Source organism: Girardinichthys multiradiatus, chromosome 2 (genome assembly GCF_021462225.1).
Source record: "Girardinichthys multiradiatus isolate DD_20200921_A chromosome 2, DD_fGirMul_XY1, whole genome shotgun sequence".
Classification (NCBI taxonomy): domain Eukaryota; kingdom Metazoa; phylum Chordata; class Actinopteri; order Cyprinodontiformes; family Goodeidae; genus Girardinichthys; species Girardinichthys multiradiatus.
In genome coordinates this window covers 49072822-49090788 of record NC_061795.1, presented here as the reverse complement: position 1 = coordinate 49090788, position 17967 = coordinate 49072822, and the positions used below count along the sequence as shown (strand labels likewise).

The 17967-nt window shown below is 38.3% G+C and overlaps 2 long non-coding RNA genes across 2 annotated transcripts; both read left to right on the top strand.

Moving 5' to 3' along the window:
* Positions 1-2076: 2076 nt before the first annotated feature.
* Positions 2077-16425, top strand: LOC124878139. The gene is made up of 3 exons (XR_007040665.1): positions 2077-2383; positions 7135-7217; positions 16073-16425. It is a non-coding gene; the product is annotated as an uncharacterized LOC124878139 (long non-coding RNA).
* Positions 12591-13136, top strand: LOC124878146. The gene is made up of 3 exons (XR_007040666.1): positions 12591-12680; positions 12776-12903; positions 12987-13136. It is a non-coding gene; the product is annotated as an uncharacterized LOC124878146 (long non-coding RNA).
* Positions 16426-17967: the final 1542 nt, after the last annotated feature.

Genomic DNA, 17967 nt, shown 5'->3' with positions numbered 1-17967 from the left:
TCCTGGCAACGTCTTTAGGATGATAGTAAGCTGATTTACTCAGAGACTTTATGTGGCTCAAAATTTTAATCCAAATTCAAAACAATACCCAGGTTCCTCACGTGCTCTGTGCTCTTTAGCCCCATGGAGTCTAGTTGAACTCTGAGCTTGATCCTTACATTTTTGGGAGCAGAACAGGTGGTTTCTGTCTCATAAGCATTAAGCTGCTGTCACTATTTTTACAAATAATTTTCAACTTCCTGTTGTCATCAATAAATGTATGGAATAAATTCTAATGTTTTCCTCAACCATTGAATCTTAACTGTTGAATACAACTTATTACAATGCAGGATTTGTTTCTGTGTATTGATATATCTAGGTCACATGGTCTCATGGTGGGGGTTGTTGGAGTTTGTTACCTAGAACTCCTGCGTGCTCGTTTGTTTTGGTAAAGCTAAGTCCTGCTATACTGTTTTAGTAAAACTAAATAATAAAAGAAAATAAAAAGACTGCGCAGTCAAGTTATTGTGGCCGGCCGGGAGAAACGCTGCAGCCCCGTTGCTGCTCACCACGAACGCTTCTGCCTTTCTCCCCAGCTTCAGCAGTTTTTATTGAAAAGCCGGGCATGTACATGCAAAACAAAACACACATTCTATCAAGTGTCAGTTGGCCTGTCTGAAGTATCTTCATTGTTGCCGGGTAGAAAAACATACATTCTTATTAAATGTCAGTTGAGCTGTATGTCAGTTGGACTGACTGATATATCTAAGTCAAACACACACAGAAGGCCTGTTAGCCAGGCCACCAAGCCACACAATACATTTTATTTCACACATTATTAAACATAACTTGAGCATAACAATTCAGACCCTATTAAGTATTTTAAATGTTTCCAACAGGGGGTACAGTAGATGGTGAAAAAAACAGTATTCAAACATGGTTGAGACAAAGATCTGAGTTTGAAGATTGTTGGCTATGCTCGACACATGACTTTAACAGATTCTGACGTGGATTCTGAAGCATCATCATCCAGACAGATGGACTTTTAACCGAAAACATCTCCGCATGGAGGAAGAGCTCCTGCTGCAGGAAGTTCAGCCAGATTATGACTCTGATCATTCAAGATGGACAGCATCATAGGCACAGAGGCTGAAACAAGTGGTGACAAAGATTAATCTGTTTACATGTCGCTTCATTTATGTGACACAGCAGCACAACAGTCATTTAACACACATTCACTCATGTTCAATAAATTAGAATATCCTCGAATAGTTCATTTATTAACAGTTCACTAAGTGAAACACTTTACATAAAATATTTACACACAGACTGATCTTTTCAAGCTTTTATTTCTGTTAATTACGATGATTTTGTGCTTACAGTTAATGAAAACATGCCATTTAAGATTAGAATATTACATCAGACCACTAAAAATCATTTTAATACAGAAATCCATGAAAGGTGTGTTTAATACCAGCTTGATAGTTATTTTGATCAAAAGGCAGTTCTAATCTGACCACAAGCTTATTTTAATGTATTAAATATGACTGCATGTTCATTCAATGCAGAATTTAGTTTGAGTGTAAATTTTATCCAGCTTAATCCCATTTTAGAAAAACAACTGATGAAAATTGACTGTTTATACAGAATGTACTTTGTTACATGCATTGATTTTCAGTCTTCTTCTGACTAGTTCATTAAAAAGAAAAGAAAATCCAGACATGATTCAGTCATTTACTGTGACAAGCATACAAAGCTCAGTTATAACACTGATAAACTTTAATATTTCTCATACATCATTGCACTGCAGAGCATTTCTCAGGAAACGTTTTCCTTAGTAAATTAATGGTGCAACAATTGTTTTACTCTGCCATTCTGAAACAGGACTGATACTTAGCCAGAGAGGCCAGCAAGTAGCCTGGCAACCCTATTAGCATAATTGCATCATTAATTGTGATCCCCTTTCACTTTAAAAAATAGCAGCTGGTAGCGGGTGTAGCTTCTAGCAAAGAGAAAAGCGCCACACACAGTAGTTTGTAACGAGCCAAAGAAATGCCTGCTGCCTCATTAGTGCGAGATCCCTGCAGGCCTCTTTCACTGAATACAAGGGGTCTGATGACGGTGAATGACAAACCCAGGGCGTTTGGTAGAGTGGAGTCATTCAGGTGAAAGTTATTACACTTTTCTTCCCACACTCAGTCGCATAACTCGGCTTCAGTGCTTCCCCCACAGGGATTCTCCAAGGTCGATTGTATCTTTCCAGGAAATGCAGCTACCAAACTTGTGTTGGAAGGAGTCTTCCCAAAGTGATGTTTCTGCTATAATGAGGACGCTCTCCTGGCGTTCCTGGGTGCCTCTGTGGTGAAAGTGGACAGAAGGAAGACTGCTTGAATAGGATGAATGGGTGAGTAATTAGGAGTATACGGCTGATCTTGAATTAGCAAAGGAATGACAAGTGTGAAAGCCCGCTCTTTAGTTTACCACTGAGAGCGCCTTAGTGAGTGGGCAGAACATGATTCACAGCAGGCAGTGTCAGCAGCAGGCAGGAAACAAAGCAGGACTTAGTTTTATTATACCTGTTTATTTGCTGCTCTTTTGCTTTTCATTACAACACAAATTTTGTAGATTGTTTTGATCACCCTACTTAGTTTCTTTTAGTCTGTTTATTTTAATAATTGCACTGTATTATTTTTCTGAAATTTTAAATTTGCCCTTATTGTACAGCCTTTTATTCTATGTCTTAATATGTTTTATCTTTGTGTGATTCTGCATGCTTCTATTTGTCTTTCGCTTTGCTGCTGCTAAACCTGAATTTCCCCCCTGTGGGGCAATTAAAGATATTTCTATTCTAAAAGATTAAAAGTATTGTTCAACCTCTTTGGGACATGAATCTTGAACCAAAATTCAAATTTGTGAACTAATGATCTATAAAAGATACATTTTAATGGTTTGTGCATTTTTGCATTTCTAACAGTGAATTTGTTTTCATGATTAAGAAAAAAACATTGGTTAAATAACTCTTAAAAAGTTTATTTATAAACAAACTATTGGTCAATGCTTCAAGGCAAATGAAAGGAAATATTGCTGTTAATTAAAACTAGAAAGCTGCTCAGCCTTGAGCCTCCAGTCAAAATGTGTCCTTTGGTATTAATGCACTCGCTTGTCTCTCTTGTAGGTGTCATGGTCCGTAGATCATTGTGCCTTCAATAATTCACTTTGGTTTAAATTTAGGCCTTTTTGGGTTGTGATTATTTGTTTTTTCTTGTGTTTTGTTCTTTTGAGTTGGTGTAGAATTTCACTTAGTCATCCGTTTTTGATTCAGTAGATCCTTTCGTGTTCTGAGCTGTTCCCTGTGTGTTTACTGTGTTAATTCCTCATTTCCTCTCATCTCCTGAGTCCAGGTCCTCACCCAGCTGCTCTGCATGCTCTTGTCTGTGCTCACCTGGTCCCAAGTCTCTAATCGTCTCCCCAGTCCATTTCCTACCTGGTAGCCTGTCCTCCTGTTGCCTTGCCTGTTGGATGTTTGTTCTTTAATGCTTCTCGTGTTTCTTCTTTAGCTATTATTGAAAATATTCATGCTATGCTTATAGGATTGGTATGGCTATGCTTAAGTATGTTTAATAACGTGTATTAAAATGTAATAAAATGTATTGTGTAATTTAGAGGAGGTCTGCTAACAGGCTCCTGTGTGTGTTTGAGTTAGATAACTTCTGCCCAGTGATAAGATATTTCTGTAAGACTTACTTTTGCCCAGTGAGAACAGATATTTTTATATTTCTACATATGTAAATAAAGGTCAAAAGTAGAAAAACAGGAAGTGTCGAAAGGTCAGCTGAATGGGTGTCAGACAGCTCCAGATATGAAATCCGACAGTCGATTAAAATGTATGTTTTTTCATGTACAAGTATACGCCTGGCTTTTGAATAAAGACTGCTGTTCTTGGGGAAGTAATCAGAAGTTTCGGAAGTTTCAGAAGGATTCGGACGATCTTCTCCCTGTACATGCATCTAAAGACTGCGCAGCCTCCGTGTTCTTTTATTACTTTGTTTTTTATTAATAACAGTATAGGAGGTCTTAGCTTTACCAAACAAACGAGCATGCAGGAGTTTAGGGATAACTCAACACTATACACACTTCTAATAAATCTTTTTTTTTTTTTGCATCATGGCAATCCTGTTTTCCTGTCTGCATTTGGGATCAAACCATTATATAATATGTTTTAGCTTTTCTAAGTTTTGTACATTTCCATCTCTTTGGATGCAACTACACCAAAGCGTGTTTGTTAGGCCTTCCAACAGTGGACGCCTGGGTTATTTGAAGGCTTTCTGCTGCTGCGGTGTTATCAATGAGCTGCATTGCTGCAAGGACTTCTTCCAGTGTATGCAGTGATCCCACAAATATGCTCTCTCACTACTGACTGAAGGCTAAAACCAGGAAAATAATTTCCAGTGTGATGAAAACAGGAGGTCCATCATATAGAGGTTACACTACAGCGGCTGTCTCCACTGTCAGACCATGATGGATTTCCACTTCCCTACAATGAAAATCAGCTCTCCTGTTACATGATTTTAACAAATGGGGCATCCTCCCCAGTGGGAGCTTTTTATGTGATAAGCTGCATTTATTTCCAAAGAGCTATTCTTTCAAGAACATCTGTTAAAGCTGAGTACTAAAACAGAACCTTTTCTTGCATTCCTGCCCCCCCAACCCCCAACATTACCTTTGGGAATCCTTTAAAAAAAAAAAATAAGTACAAGTAGTGAAAAGGATTATCCAGAGAGAGGATGTTTGTGATAAAACACAGATGGTGATGCGTCAAATTCTTCATGAAGTCAGTTGGGAGGGTGTTTGGTACATTAGAGTTTACTGACTGGAAACTAATATTTCTGATATTACGCAGAGGGATTCATGCAGTGAACTGTAATCTGCTGTAACTCAAACATGATTTCAGTTTTACCCAATTTTAAGCCAGGCACTTTATGAAAGACCTCCAGATGCTACCTAGCAGAGACTAAACAGGTGCAGTGGTTGGATAGACCTGGGAGAATGAGGGAAGAAGCTTGAAATGATGCAGGATAAGGGAATGAATGGTTCAAGACAAGGGATGGTGGAGAACAGGTTAGCTGATCATATGTACATGTACACTCACCAGCCACTTTATGAGGTACACCTTGCTAGTACCGGTTTGGACCCTCTTTTACCTTCAGAACTGCCTCAATCCTTTGTGGCATAGATTCAACATGTTACTGGAAATATTCCTCGGCTGTGGCATTGACACGATGCTCAATTGATACTAAGGGGCCCAAAGTGTGCCAAGAAAATATCCCCCACACCATTACACCACCACCACCACCAGCCTGAACCAATCTTCTATTGTCCAATTTTGGTGAGCCTGTGCGAATTGTAGCCTCAGTTTCCTGTTCTTAGCTGACAGGAGTGGCACCTGGTGTAGTCTTATGCTGCTGTAGCCCTCAAGGTTCAACATGTTGTGTGTTCAGAGATGCTCTTCTGCATGCCTTGGTTATAACGAGTGGTTATTTAAGTTACTGTTGCCTTTCTATCAGCTCAAACCAGTCTGGCCATTCACCTCTGACCTCTGGCATCAACAAGGCATTTGCGCCCACAGAACCGCCGCTCACTGGATATTTTCTCTTTTTCGGATCATTCTCTGTAAACCCTAGAGATGGTAGTGTGTGAAAAACCCAGTAGATCAGCAGTTTCTGAAATACTCAGACCAGCCCCTCTGGCACCAACAACCATGCCATGTTCAAAGTCACTTAAATCACCTTTCTTCCCCATTCTGATGCTCGGTTTGAACTGCAGCAGATCGTCTTGACCATGTCTACATGCCTATGATGTATGTACGTCTGACTGTATGTTTAAGCTCAGGGTAGCACAGGAAGCGAACATCTCTGCCCTTATTCCAAGTGTTTTGCAGCCTGTAACGGGTTTCCTCCAGGACTGTCCTGTATTCGGCCCGATTCAGCATCCTTGAGCCTGCTGAAGAAAAGCTTCCCCTCAGCATATTGCTGCTGGTAGGAGTGGTGTGTTCAGGTTGATGAGCAGTATTGGTTTTAAAATACTTCTTTATAGTTGCGCTGACAACAAATTCCTCGGCCTGAGCTCTGGACCTCTTTTCCTGTAAGAGGGTAAATATTTTTTCACAGCCCGATGACTTCTGTACCACCCTAACAGTAGTTTTAACTCAAATGGATCAGAACTATATTTTTGTTTCACTTGTTATTTCATAGCTGCACCTTATTTTCATCCTTTTGCCTCCCACCACCCTGCTTGAGGCCCTTTATAATCTTTTCCAAACATAAACAGGGTTATTTGCTCATTTGAACAGGTCCTGTTGGACAGCAAGCAAATAGTTATTGCATTAACTTCTGCAACCAACCAGAAACACAGCAGTGAAAACCAAACATCCATAATGACACAATATAGCTTCCTCCCACAGTGGCAGAGAAACAGTTTCTGTTGTTTTTTTCCACCTCACCTGTCCCATTGCCTTAAGTCAGCCCTGAATCACGATCACCTTTTCCAAGTGGTTTCCAGCCTTTGGAGTTTATAGGAAAGTCTCCCCAATATGGTGCACAGATGTTGATTTGAAGGGTCATTTGCTCTTGATGTTGTATTAACACAAACGTTTTAGCTCAACGGCCCGGCTCTGATTTATGATCTCCGGGAAATTCCAGGAAATTGCGGTGAACATGTAATTGCAGGGGAATATTTTTATCACCTTGCAGTTCATTGGACATCATTCCACGGTCAAGGGTCTGGCAACAAATATGGACTCACATTACAAAGGATTGTTGGTTGCTACTGATGCTACTGATGCTGCTGTCATTTGTTGTTCTTGCCATTTGGTGAACTATGCGGAGGACGGTTAATCAATAGAAAACTGTTTCCAGCGGAAACTGGAAACAGAAGTAACTTTTTTCTCATTAACTATGATGCTAACTGTGACAGCTGAATGTAACATTATCACTATAAAGCCTATTCTGCTACTTGCTGCAGCAGTAGCCGAATAGCAAAGATGTGCTTCATATTAATATCAAAGATCATTTTTTATGTGCAGCTCTGCAAAATTAAGAGAATGCAAAAGAAACATTGATGCAGATTGTTGTTATTAAAACCTCTCTCTTCCTTAAGGCTGTGACTGTGGAGTGGACAGATGGAAGTGGATCCTGCTGAGATGCAAACAGTTACTGTGTGTTTCCATCTAACAGAAGACTGTGAGTAGAATTCACTTTCTCCTCAAAAGGATGCATTTTTTGTTGTAACACATCCCATTAAAAACATCCTGTTAAAGCAGAGTGAAAACCTGAGATCACACCGACTGGTTTAAAAGTGGTTAGAGAAATAAATCTAAACCTTATTTATAATTTTAGAAGTAATAGAGAAAACAGAGCAAAAGCTGATGGGTTGTTTTTTTGGCCCAATATGATTATAATAGTTAATGGCTCAGTTGGTTTGTATTTATGCAGGTACCGTAAAGTTATTTAAAGAATAGTCCTGATTTTTTAAGTTTGGATCAGCCAGGAGCCTTTTTGATAGTTAAGCTAAGCTAATTGTTGCTTCAAGGGGAGCCATAAGGAGAACAAATTACCTTTCATTTAAAATGGCTCCAACCTATCTGGTGCTAGCACACAGAGGCTTAGTTGCAGTCGATTATTTCACATAATCCCTCAGGAGAATTTCTTTTATATGTGTATTCTACACAGTTTTCTTGATTTTGGATAACAACAAATATAAAAGAAAAAGAAGCTAATTCTGAAAAATATAAGAAGAAAAGTGTAATGATGACAGTTCCATGCAGTAATTAAAATTCAAGTCAGATCTAAACTCATCAGTTTTATTCCTTCATGACTCTTAGTAATCTAGAATTTATTGGATCTGATGGCGAATAATCTTCAGACATTCATACTTAAAATCCAATAACAAGTTGTCCTGACTGCAATTTGGAAATGAAAATCTCCTGCAGTATCTAAATAAAAGCCATAGGAATAAATTTTAAAGTAATTTGAATAAAAACCTGATTTTAAAGATGATTTTACAAACAATATGGGTAACAATTATTATCTTTTGTAGATGGTTGACTACATGGTTTTCACATATTGGAATGTTTTTGCTAGGTTTTTCCACTAGATCCTTATTGGGATTTAAAATGATGGTATCAGAGTCCCAGATAATAGCCAACTCCCAATTATTCAGCAGCACTCCCAGCCATACTGGTTTATTGTGGCAATCTGTACCAATCTGTGTAAAACAGAAATATAATCAGTATCTTCATTAGACAAGTCAAGGCTTCATCAGAGTAGGAAAAGCATTTTATTTTTATTATGTGCCTATCTCCAGCTTTCATAGGGTGAGAGGCAGTACACCCTGGACAGGTCTCCAGTCCATCAAAGGACAACAGGGAGACACACAGGACAAACAACCGTGGACACATACTCACTTCAGGGTAATTTAGAGAGACAGATTAACCAAACAGTCATGCTTTTGGACTGTAGGAGGAAGATTAATCACATTTCAAAGAAAAAAACATGATCAATCAACAGTAAACAGTTAACCACCAGTTGCATCACTTCCAGTTTATACTCAGCTCTAAACAAATATCATTTTGCAAAATATATAAATGTTCTTTGGTTGCTTTCAGAAAGCATGTTGGGAAAAAACAGTTCCCTCATGTGATGACCGATATGATAAATAAAAACTGGTTTCAGCTCCAAACCTCTTAGTGATTAGTGAAGTTCCTTTTGGGAAGGTAAAACGTGCTTAACCTGACATTATGAGAAAGTAGCCTCTCAGCAACTGTATAATGTTAACTTTGTGGTTGTGACTGTTTAGAAGCTGTTTATAAACTCTTCTCTATAACCTTTAACAGCAACAGAGTGCTGTGTGTCTAGCATTCATCCTCTCATAGCAAAGACCTCTAGTCTCAAGAACCTCAAAAAACTGGAGGGAGAACAGCTGATGCAGCCTTAACAGACATAAAATAACATGTCAGGCAAAGATGCATCCTTTAAACTGTGGAGTGAACTGGCTCTGCAAATCACACAGCCTCCAACTGACAGTGTTTTTAAGTCTCTTTTTAAAACACATCTGTACTCACTGGCTTTTAATAGAGCATGAGAAGATTACCTCTCTGCAGCACTCTGGTCAACTTGCAGTTGTTTTTAAATGTGCTTTATAAATAGACTTTAACTTGATTGTTTAATAGTCCAGAATGTTTATGTGAAAATGAAGCCTAGCATCACAATAAATAAATAAAATCAGCCTTCTCTTTGGTCCAGATTTCATGTCATATTTTTCACATGTATTATAAGGTGCATGATCAAAACGTCTACTTGTCTGGTCAATGTGGAAAAATAATTAAAACATTTAGACACAAAGAAGTGTAGAAATAAACTCATCAGACATTAAGTTCCACTGAAGGTATTTTAGAACTGGAGATATGTGAAGGAAGCTTGTGTTTGTAAGATTGAAATAATCTCTCATTCTGTTAAAGACAGTCTTGAGGATCAGCAGAATGAGACATCTGCTTGTCGAGATAGCATCAAAATAAGAAAACATCAGTTTGCATCTGATATTTAGGCAGCTTTAAACTTTTGTGGTTCAGTCAGCCCAACTAGTCTATATCCAAGCCCCAGCTTATAAAAGTTTCCAGTATAACAGATCATTTATGGGCAGGGAAATATGGTGTTGAAGCCTGTTTGTAAGTTACCTCGTTTACCAGCTGAGTGAAGAAAACCCCAGTAGCCTCAGGAAAAAGCTCCTGAACTCATTGAATGCATGGAGAGGAGGTAAGGAGCTCAGAAATGCCAAAAAAAAACATGTCAAAACTGGCTAAAGAAACCTGACTGAGACCTGTTGCTCCTTCCACAATCCCCCACAAGTGTACAATTTCAGCTGTTATAGAATATTCTTTTCTTTGTAAGGAAATGCCCATTGCTGTTAGCAGCAGACCCTTTTACTGGTTTTTGACATCTGGCTATAGTAAAGCAGATCATGGCAGGCTTGAATGTGGTGTCCGTATTCTAGATTTGCATGATGGATGGTTGTAGTGGCTGACTGGGACAGGCTGTCCAGTCTAATGAGTCTCTGAGGAACATCATCAGCCTTTCCATCGGTGTTACAGATTAATAACAAGCTGGGCAACTCAGCTGTAAAAGAGCTGACTAAAGGCACTTTCAGGATAAAAAAGTATGAATTTTCTAGCATGACAGCAACATTTATGATTGAACTTAAACACATTCTGAATAAAATTCAGTTCCCAAGATGACATCTGAGAGCCAATTAGCACAAGTATCTAAGTAAAGGTGAAATCTTTATAACTCGTTTGAATTGGTTAGAGAATAAGATGCTGTATCCACATAAAGTTTCCACAGCGGCCACTAAAATAAATTGAAGAATCTAAAACGTCCCTATAATTCAGATAACCAGTTAACCAGTCAGTGGTACGGTATCACACCACATCAGGAGTCCAGTGTTTGGAAGAAGTATCCATTCCAGATTTCTACTTCTACCAGATCAATAAACAAAGTTTATTTTAGACAAAGTTTATCACTAGACAAAGCTATTGTAAATATAAAAAGCCGATCAAATGATTGTTGAATTTATTAGGGGAAACATGCTATCCAACCAACCTGTCTGCATGTGAAAAAATAATTTGCTTATAAACCTAAGAAATGATTGTTCCACAGCAACAGTCATCAAGAGTTTGTAAAACCTTTTCTGATTCAGCCACACTGGAGGGTTTTTGAGCATTAACAGTCTGTTTAGAGTCACAGAGTTTAGTCTCGACTTTGACTAGGCCAGTCCAAAACCTTTGTTTGGTTTTCACTGTAGATATGATGCTCTGTGGTAGTTTTACACCAGATGCAACGGGACGCACTTTTTCCAAAAGGTTCTACTTTCATCTCAGTCATGCACAAAACATTTCCCCAACAGTTTTAGGACTCATCAGTATGTGTTTGGTAAATGTGAGAAGGCCTTTGGGGTTTTTTGGGTCAGTAGTGGTTCTGGCCTTAGAACGCTCCTCTGGGGGCCATTTTGCCCAGTATCTCTTTCTTATTGTTCAATCATGAACTCTGACCTTAATTGAGGCAGTGAGGCCTGCAGAGCTTCAGATGTTCTGGATGAGTCATTGATGAGCTCTTGGAGTAGTTTTGATAGGGCAGCCTCTCCTGGAATATGGGTTGGGGCATTGAATGGTGCTTTTAGAGATCACTTAGCCTACTTTATGCTGCAAACAGTTTCTCTTTAAGTGATGTTTTTATTCTACAGGCCTGACAGTAATAGGGCATGGCTGTTGCTCGTGAAATTAAACTCAGCTTTACAAAAATGTTTAATCACAGTTTATTCCTGATTTACAGTAATAATGTCAGCCAGGGTAGTTTAGATAAATTTCCTTTAAAAACAAAATGAAACTCTGGTTTGAAAACTGCTGTTTATATTTACTTAGTGTTTACAAAACCTTTTTTCACAGCTCTGTATATATCCTGAAATGATGCCAGCAAACCTTTTTTTTCAGAGCACATGAAAGCCAAATAGAGCTCTGGGATTAAACGATTCCTTGTTTTTCTCTAATCTAGCTGTTGTGTCTCCATCAGGCTGCATGTTTTCTGGGTTGTTTGTGTTCGGTTGAATGTATTCAGAACTAATCAGACAACTGTGTTAGAAATGTGGCATCTGAAGTGACTGCAACCTTCGAACAGTGCTGTTTACATAAACATGTCAAACTCAAGCTGTGTTTAGGAAATCACAGACGCTCCTGGAGATAAACAGAGTTACAACTGCACAGAATGCAGCCGCGACTGTGACTACAAGCCCTTCACTGGATGATATTTTCTGTTTGGTTTGCTGTTTGGCTTTTAAGAACAGCAGTTTCTGCTTGACACAACATACCAGACTGGGCCTGAGAGCCCGAGAATGGGAGGCATTTTAAATGAAGTCTGTCTTGGTTTATACAGAGCCTTGTGAAAGTTTTCATGTTCCTTTAACGTTTTGATTTATTTTTTATCTGATTATAACCACAAATACAATGATATTATAATAATATACCATACAACACAGTAATGTTGTCTTGGGATTTTATCTCAGACCACAGTCCACTCTCACAGTCCATGTGGAGTGGAATAAAAATGATACATGGTTTTCAAAATGTTTCACAAATAACTAGAAATTTTTGTTGAACATATTACCATTCAATTGTATTTTAATCAGCTAAACATAGGCAAACATATGGGAAAACAAAGGATATTAAATCTGTAAACCAGACATATTGGTCATTAGGTTCCATTGTTCAGTTTTATTCTCCTTTGTTATTATCATAGTTATTCTTTTAAAGGGGACCTATTGTGCAAAATTCACTTATTGATCATTTTTATTCTTTCATTTGGGTGCTTCCACCAACAGCCCAAACGCAAAAAAAAAAAAAAAAAAAATTCAGCTATTTTTTTGGCTATAAATGAATGTTTTCTTTTTTTTAATGTTTTATTTTGTCTAGAAAATGCACAGTTTCAAAAGCTGTGTAAGTGTGACGTCACAATTACACTGGCACCTAGCAACGTTACCTGAGTCCCGCCCCTGACATGCAACTGAAGCGGAGCTCCACCCACTTGATTTTCAGTAGAGGATCACGTCTCTCCGGCGGGTTTTACCTTACAGGTGCTTTACAATGGCTGGACTCATAGGTAGATGTTCTGTTGGCTGCAAAGACCCACATCTGTCCATGCACATTCTCCCACTGTTGGATAACACAGATTGGTGTCTTCATTTTATTTTTGAGGCCAATGTTCCAGTCACGTTGCTGAAGACAGAACTAGTTTGAATCAGTTCACCCCAGACTGCTTTGAGAACTCACATCAGAACACGTCAGGATTTATAGAAACACTGAAGAAATATTCAGTCCCTACGGTTCGTGGCAAATCTGCTGATGACAGGAACATAAGTACTTATTGTTGTTGTCTTATAAGTGTTGTTTTCGTTTTCTCGTGTAGGAAATGGAGGTTGGGGGCGTGGCCAGATACAGCTGATTTGCATAAAAGTGACAAAGCCCCAAAACAGCTCGTTCTGGAAGGAGCTTAAAAAAAGGGAACTGAGGAGGTGAAATCTCATTATCTGAGAATCTTTTTGTGCAAAAAATGTAATTAACATGTTTTGAATAGCCCATGGGCCTATCCCAAATGTTTAAAAAGAAGTATGATAGGTCACCTTTAAGTCTTGTATTTGTCTTGAGAAAGGCGACTAAAATCATTCGATGTTTCTGACATAAATAAAAACTTTGTCGAACCCAGAGAGTGATTCAGTTTGATTTGGCTGGACATGTGTTCCAGGTAGACTCTTTGTTGCAGCAGCAAGGCAAGAGGGCTTGGAAGGAGATGAAATTAATAAAGATGATCTTTTCCAAATAATCCCCAACTGAGCGTGCAGCAGATGTACCCTCACAATCTAAGGCTCAAACAAACAGAACAACTGGCAGCAGAAGCAGCAGCAGCTCCAGTCAGTGATCAGGAACTCTGCTGCACTCAGATGGGGAGAAGAACCTAAGCAAGTTCCCTCTGATAAAATGATTACTGACTCTGATTGGTTTTACCTTTAACTGTTACCATAACATTAATTATAGCTCTGAAAGACCATAAGATCCTAAGTGCATGCTAATAGTAAACATTTACTAAATAAACCTACTGCCCAAGTACGTATTAAAATTAAAGTTTACATACATCCAGCCTCAGCCTGAATGTCAGAATGTCAATGTTAGGCTTTTAGTGATGCATTTGTCTCAGTCTCTGTTTTCAACCCACAGAGGGTCAAAATGTTAAATACGACTCAAACATCCAGCCAGAATTATGCCAGAAGCAAGATGATGGCTGGAAAGAGTATTTGGTTTCATCCAAATATACAAAAGAACATATATCTAAATATTAGTGGGGGGGTGTAACTATATAGTGGACATAAAAAGTTTGTTGTTCAAATTCCAAAATTACACATTTAGACAAATCTGTTGGAAGGATTTAGACAAATCTGTTGGAAGGAAAATGAAAAACCTGCAGTAACCTGGTTGCATAAGTGAGCTTGAACTAATGTGTAGTTTAAACACATTTTTATTCAATTTCAGCATTTAGTCTTCCTGGGTTCACACCTGCTGTCAATAATAGACTAATTAAACTGAAGTAAAGTCCAGCTCTCCTGTTGGGATTGTTTTTTATCAGCTTATTAACAAACTTTAACTGAAGCCATAATTAGCAGAGAGGTGTCAAACCATCAGAAGGATGTCATTGCACAAATATATCCGTCAGGTGAAGGGTGCAGGGACATGAATCCATCGTTTGCTATACGTATACTGAGGTAAAATGAAGACATTCTCCAATAATCGCTGAACAAGGGGAACAACAGTGAAATTAGACAAACTGGACATTTCTCCATACTTGTTAAAAAGTCAAGGGGAAAACTGGTCAGGGAGACTGACACCTTCTGAATCAGCTGAAATCATCTTTTCTTAGGTAAGCTGAGTGGTTTCATGTTTAAGATTATATTGCATGACACTGACCTTCTGGAGGTGCAAGGTTAAAGTCTGAAAGGAATTGAGAAACTCAGCTGGTTCTCACAAAACTTAACTTTAAATATTTTCCTGTGGCCTCTTCCCTCTCAGCATGCAAACAGTACATGTTGTCTTACTGGGAATCCAGCTGTCATGGAAAGAGGCTGTTCCTTTGACATTGCACCAGTGTTTTCCACATCTAGCCTCTGGAACTAATCAATTTTGCTTTCTTGAAATGCTCAGAAGGCACCTGCTTCCTTACACATGTATGCACTCTCATGTGTTTGCTACATAAACACTGTAATGTTCCAGTTTGAAAGTTTATTGCCTTACAGAGAAATCACAGAGCGAAAGAAGGCAAAGTGCATTGTGTGGACAGAAGAAAAATGGTGCCATTTCCTGAAATGTGTTGTTTGTTCAGAAGGCCTCCAGGGTCTGCATGTTAATAGAGCTCGGTAAATCCTGAGAGGTGGCCATTTTCAGGAGATGGGGATCTGGCTTGTGTCTTTTATTGCTGACGTAGGACACCTGTATAAGCATGCCCAGCCAACCATGAAGGATCAAACACAAGCAAGGACGCTTGTTTATTACAGAAGCTGTTATATGAGGCAATAAAAGTCCTGCAGCAGATCGTCGGCAACTAGTCAGAACCTTTAATGGATTTTGGTGGACTTTGACTAGTTTGGCATTGAAACTTTAAAACTGAGCTCTGAACTGCTGTCAGCAACTTTGGACTTCTCACAAGATGTATTTTAAACACATACTGATCATGCGTGAAAGCTAAAAATCAAATGTTGAATGCTGCTGTGTTTAGAAGAGGGTTGGTGGTCAGAGACAAACACTTCATTCCTTCATTCCCTGCCGTTAACTAGAATATTACCAACATATATGTTTATTTCAGTGATACCATCTCAAACTCATTCAATCATGGTGTTATGAACCTGCGTTTTTACAATAATGAAGCAAATGCTTTGAAAGCGTCATTTTTAGGAATGTGTTTTGGTAAACATTGCTAAACATACTATAGGTTTGTGATTTAATATCGGAGTTTCAGTTGCTGAATATTAATTGCATCAAGCTGTTTTGTCTCGGCATGGCGTGCAGCAACACATGGATAAAGGAACTACATTTTCAGTTTAATATAGTATTAATACTCAGAAGGATTTACCTTTTGTCACGTTAGAAACACAAACATCAGTTTTTTAGGATTTTATGTGACGGACCAGCACAGAGCAGTGCATATCTTTGAAGTGGAAGGTAAATAACAATAATACAACTTTTAAAAGTGCTGCTCTCATTAGTATTCAAACCCCTGAGTGAATACGTTGTACCTTTCACTCCAGTTACACCTGCATGTCTCTACGAGCTGTGTACATCTACAGACCGAATTCTGTGTTGTGAAAAGTTGTGAAAAGGAAGTTTCAATTCTCTATACATCCTCAATTTGATTTAGACTTTGATTAGGCCATTCTAACACATGAATGCTTTGATCTAAACCATTTCAGCTGTATGTTTAGGGTTTGAACCTTTGCTGTTTTCTTTCAGGATTGCACAGTACCTACATCTGGCTTCCTTGTCCCTGCTGAAGAATAGCATCCCCACAGCATGATGGTGCCACCACCATGTTTCACCATGACAATGGTGAGTTTAGGAAAGTGTGCAGTGTAGGTTTTGTCACACATAACGTTTTACATGTAGGTTTAAAATGTCAATTATGATCTCATCTGAACAGAGCATCTTTTTCCACGCATCTGCATGTCCCCTACATTACCTTTGCAAGGCTCTGTACGTATTTTTCAGTTTGTGCAGAACATTAGAGTAATGTGATCCTACAGAATCACTTTACGAAACACTGCCAGGCTTCTACACTTGTACATGCAATACTTTTAGATTAGAAAAACCTGTAAGTGTCGACTGCACATCTCATTTGCTTAAATTAAATGATTTTGTTGGGTACAAATCAAATAAACTCTACATTTGGACAGTTTGTTTAAGTTTTAATCCTGTTCTTGTGATTTTTTTCAGTATTTTGGCAAATGTAGATTTAGAAAGAGAACTCCACTCAGTCAACTCCCAACCACCACACTCACACACAAAACATAATTTCCTTTCAGGACATCAGAATGCTTCAATAATGTGAAGCATAGTCTGTGTCTCATGCAGAAGCTTCATCTTAATGCCTTTTCTATCAAATAATAACAACATGTATTGGGTCCTGAGGGAAAGACTTCTCAGCGTCACGCACAGCAAACCTTCTTGCTCTGCAAACCTTCACAGCAAATCTTGTTTTTGTACTGAGCCCAGGGCTCAGCGTCACAAGATCAAAGTAATGATAGATCATTAGATCAAACTACAAAACATTTGCTTGACGGATTTTCCAGATCACCGCATAATAAAATAAATTCCTTTTGGCCAATTCGAAGTGTTTTGGAGAACAAAAGGTCACTGAAGTCATAAAACTAGAAGACTGACTTATTTCCTAAGGTGCCTGACTCAGATAATCCAGGTTTTATCTAAAGCCATGAAGGATAATAAATTAAGACAGCATATCAAAGAAAATATGAAACCTGCAAGACTTGTAATTTCTTTCAAGGACAGATAATGTCTTTAAGTGTAAGGTTTTTTTTTCCAGCAGGACATCACAACAAGATGAAAGGAACAAAGTGGAACAGGAATGTAAATCTTTCCAACTTGGTTTTAGGTTTGGCTCGAAATAAATATGGTTTTCCTCTTTTTGACCTGATACTGTTTAAATGTATCTTTTCTTTACCTACCTATGTACAGTAAAACCAGATATTTACATAGGTTTTATGAAAAGACATAAAACCATATTTTCCTCAATGTCTGACACTAAATCAGACTAAATTAAAGTTTTTTTTAACTTATTTCAATTTTCCACGATTAAAAATACCTGCTCCTGAAACTGTAACACGAAATGTCTTACATCAATAATACTGTTACAGGAATGTGAGCTCCATAGCAGTGTGTTTCAATAATGCAGTGCTATATGCTCATAAAGGTGTGCAGAGATGACGACTGCCACATGGCAGTCGTGTGTTACTGCTGTTCTGTTTGAAGGGTTAAAATCTTCAGTGTCTGTGAGCTGATATTTTCCTTTACTGCCTTAATATTGCTGTTGAGAGTTAGCCAGGCTCCTCAAGGGTTTCTTTGCAAATAACTCCACCAAATCTGAATAATAAAAGGGTACTGACTTCAAATATTTGTGAATTTACAAAAGTATTTGTAGACCTCTCTGGATATGTGTTTATTTGCATTTAAAGCGATTAATTAAGAACTGATTATTCAAACTGGATTGTTTTGCCAGGTGTAAACATTCGTAATTAAAACTTTTGTACTTGCATCCAAATCAATCAGGATGCATCGTAAAACCAGGTCTCCACAGGACCTTTGCCCAACTTAGTTGTATAATATAGTACATG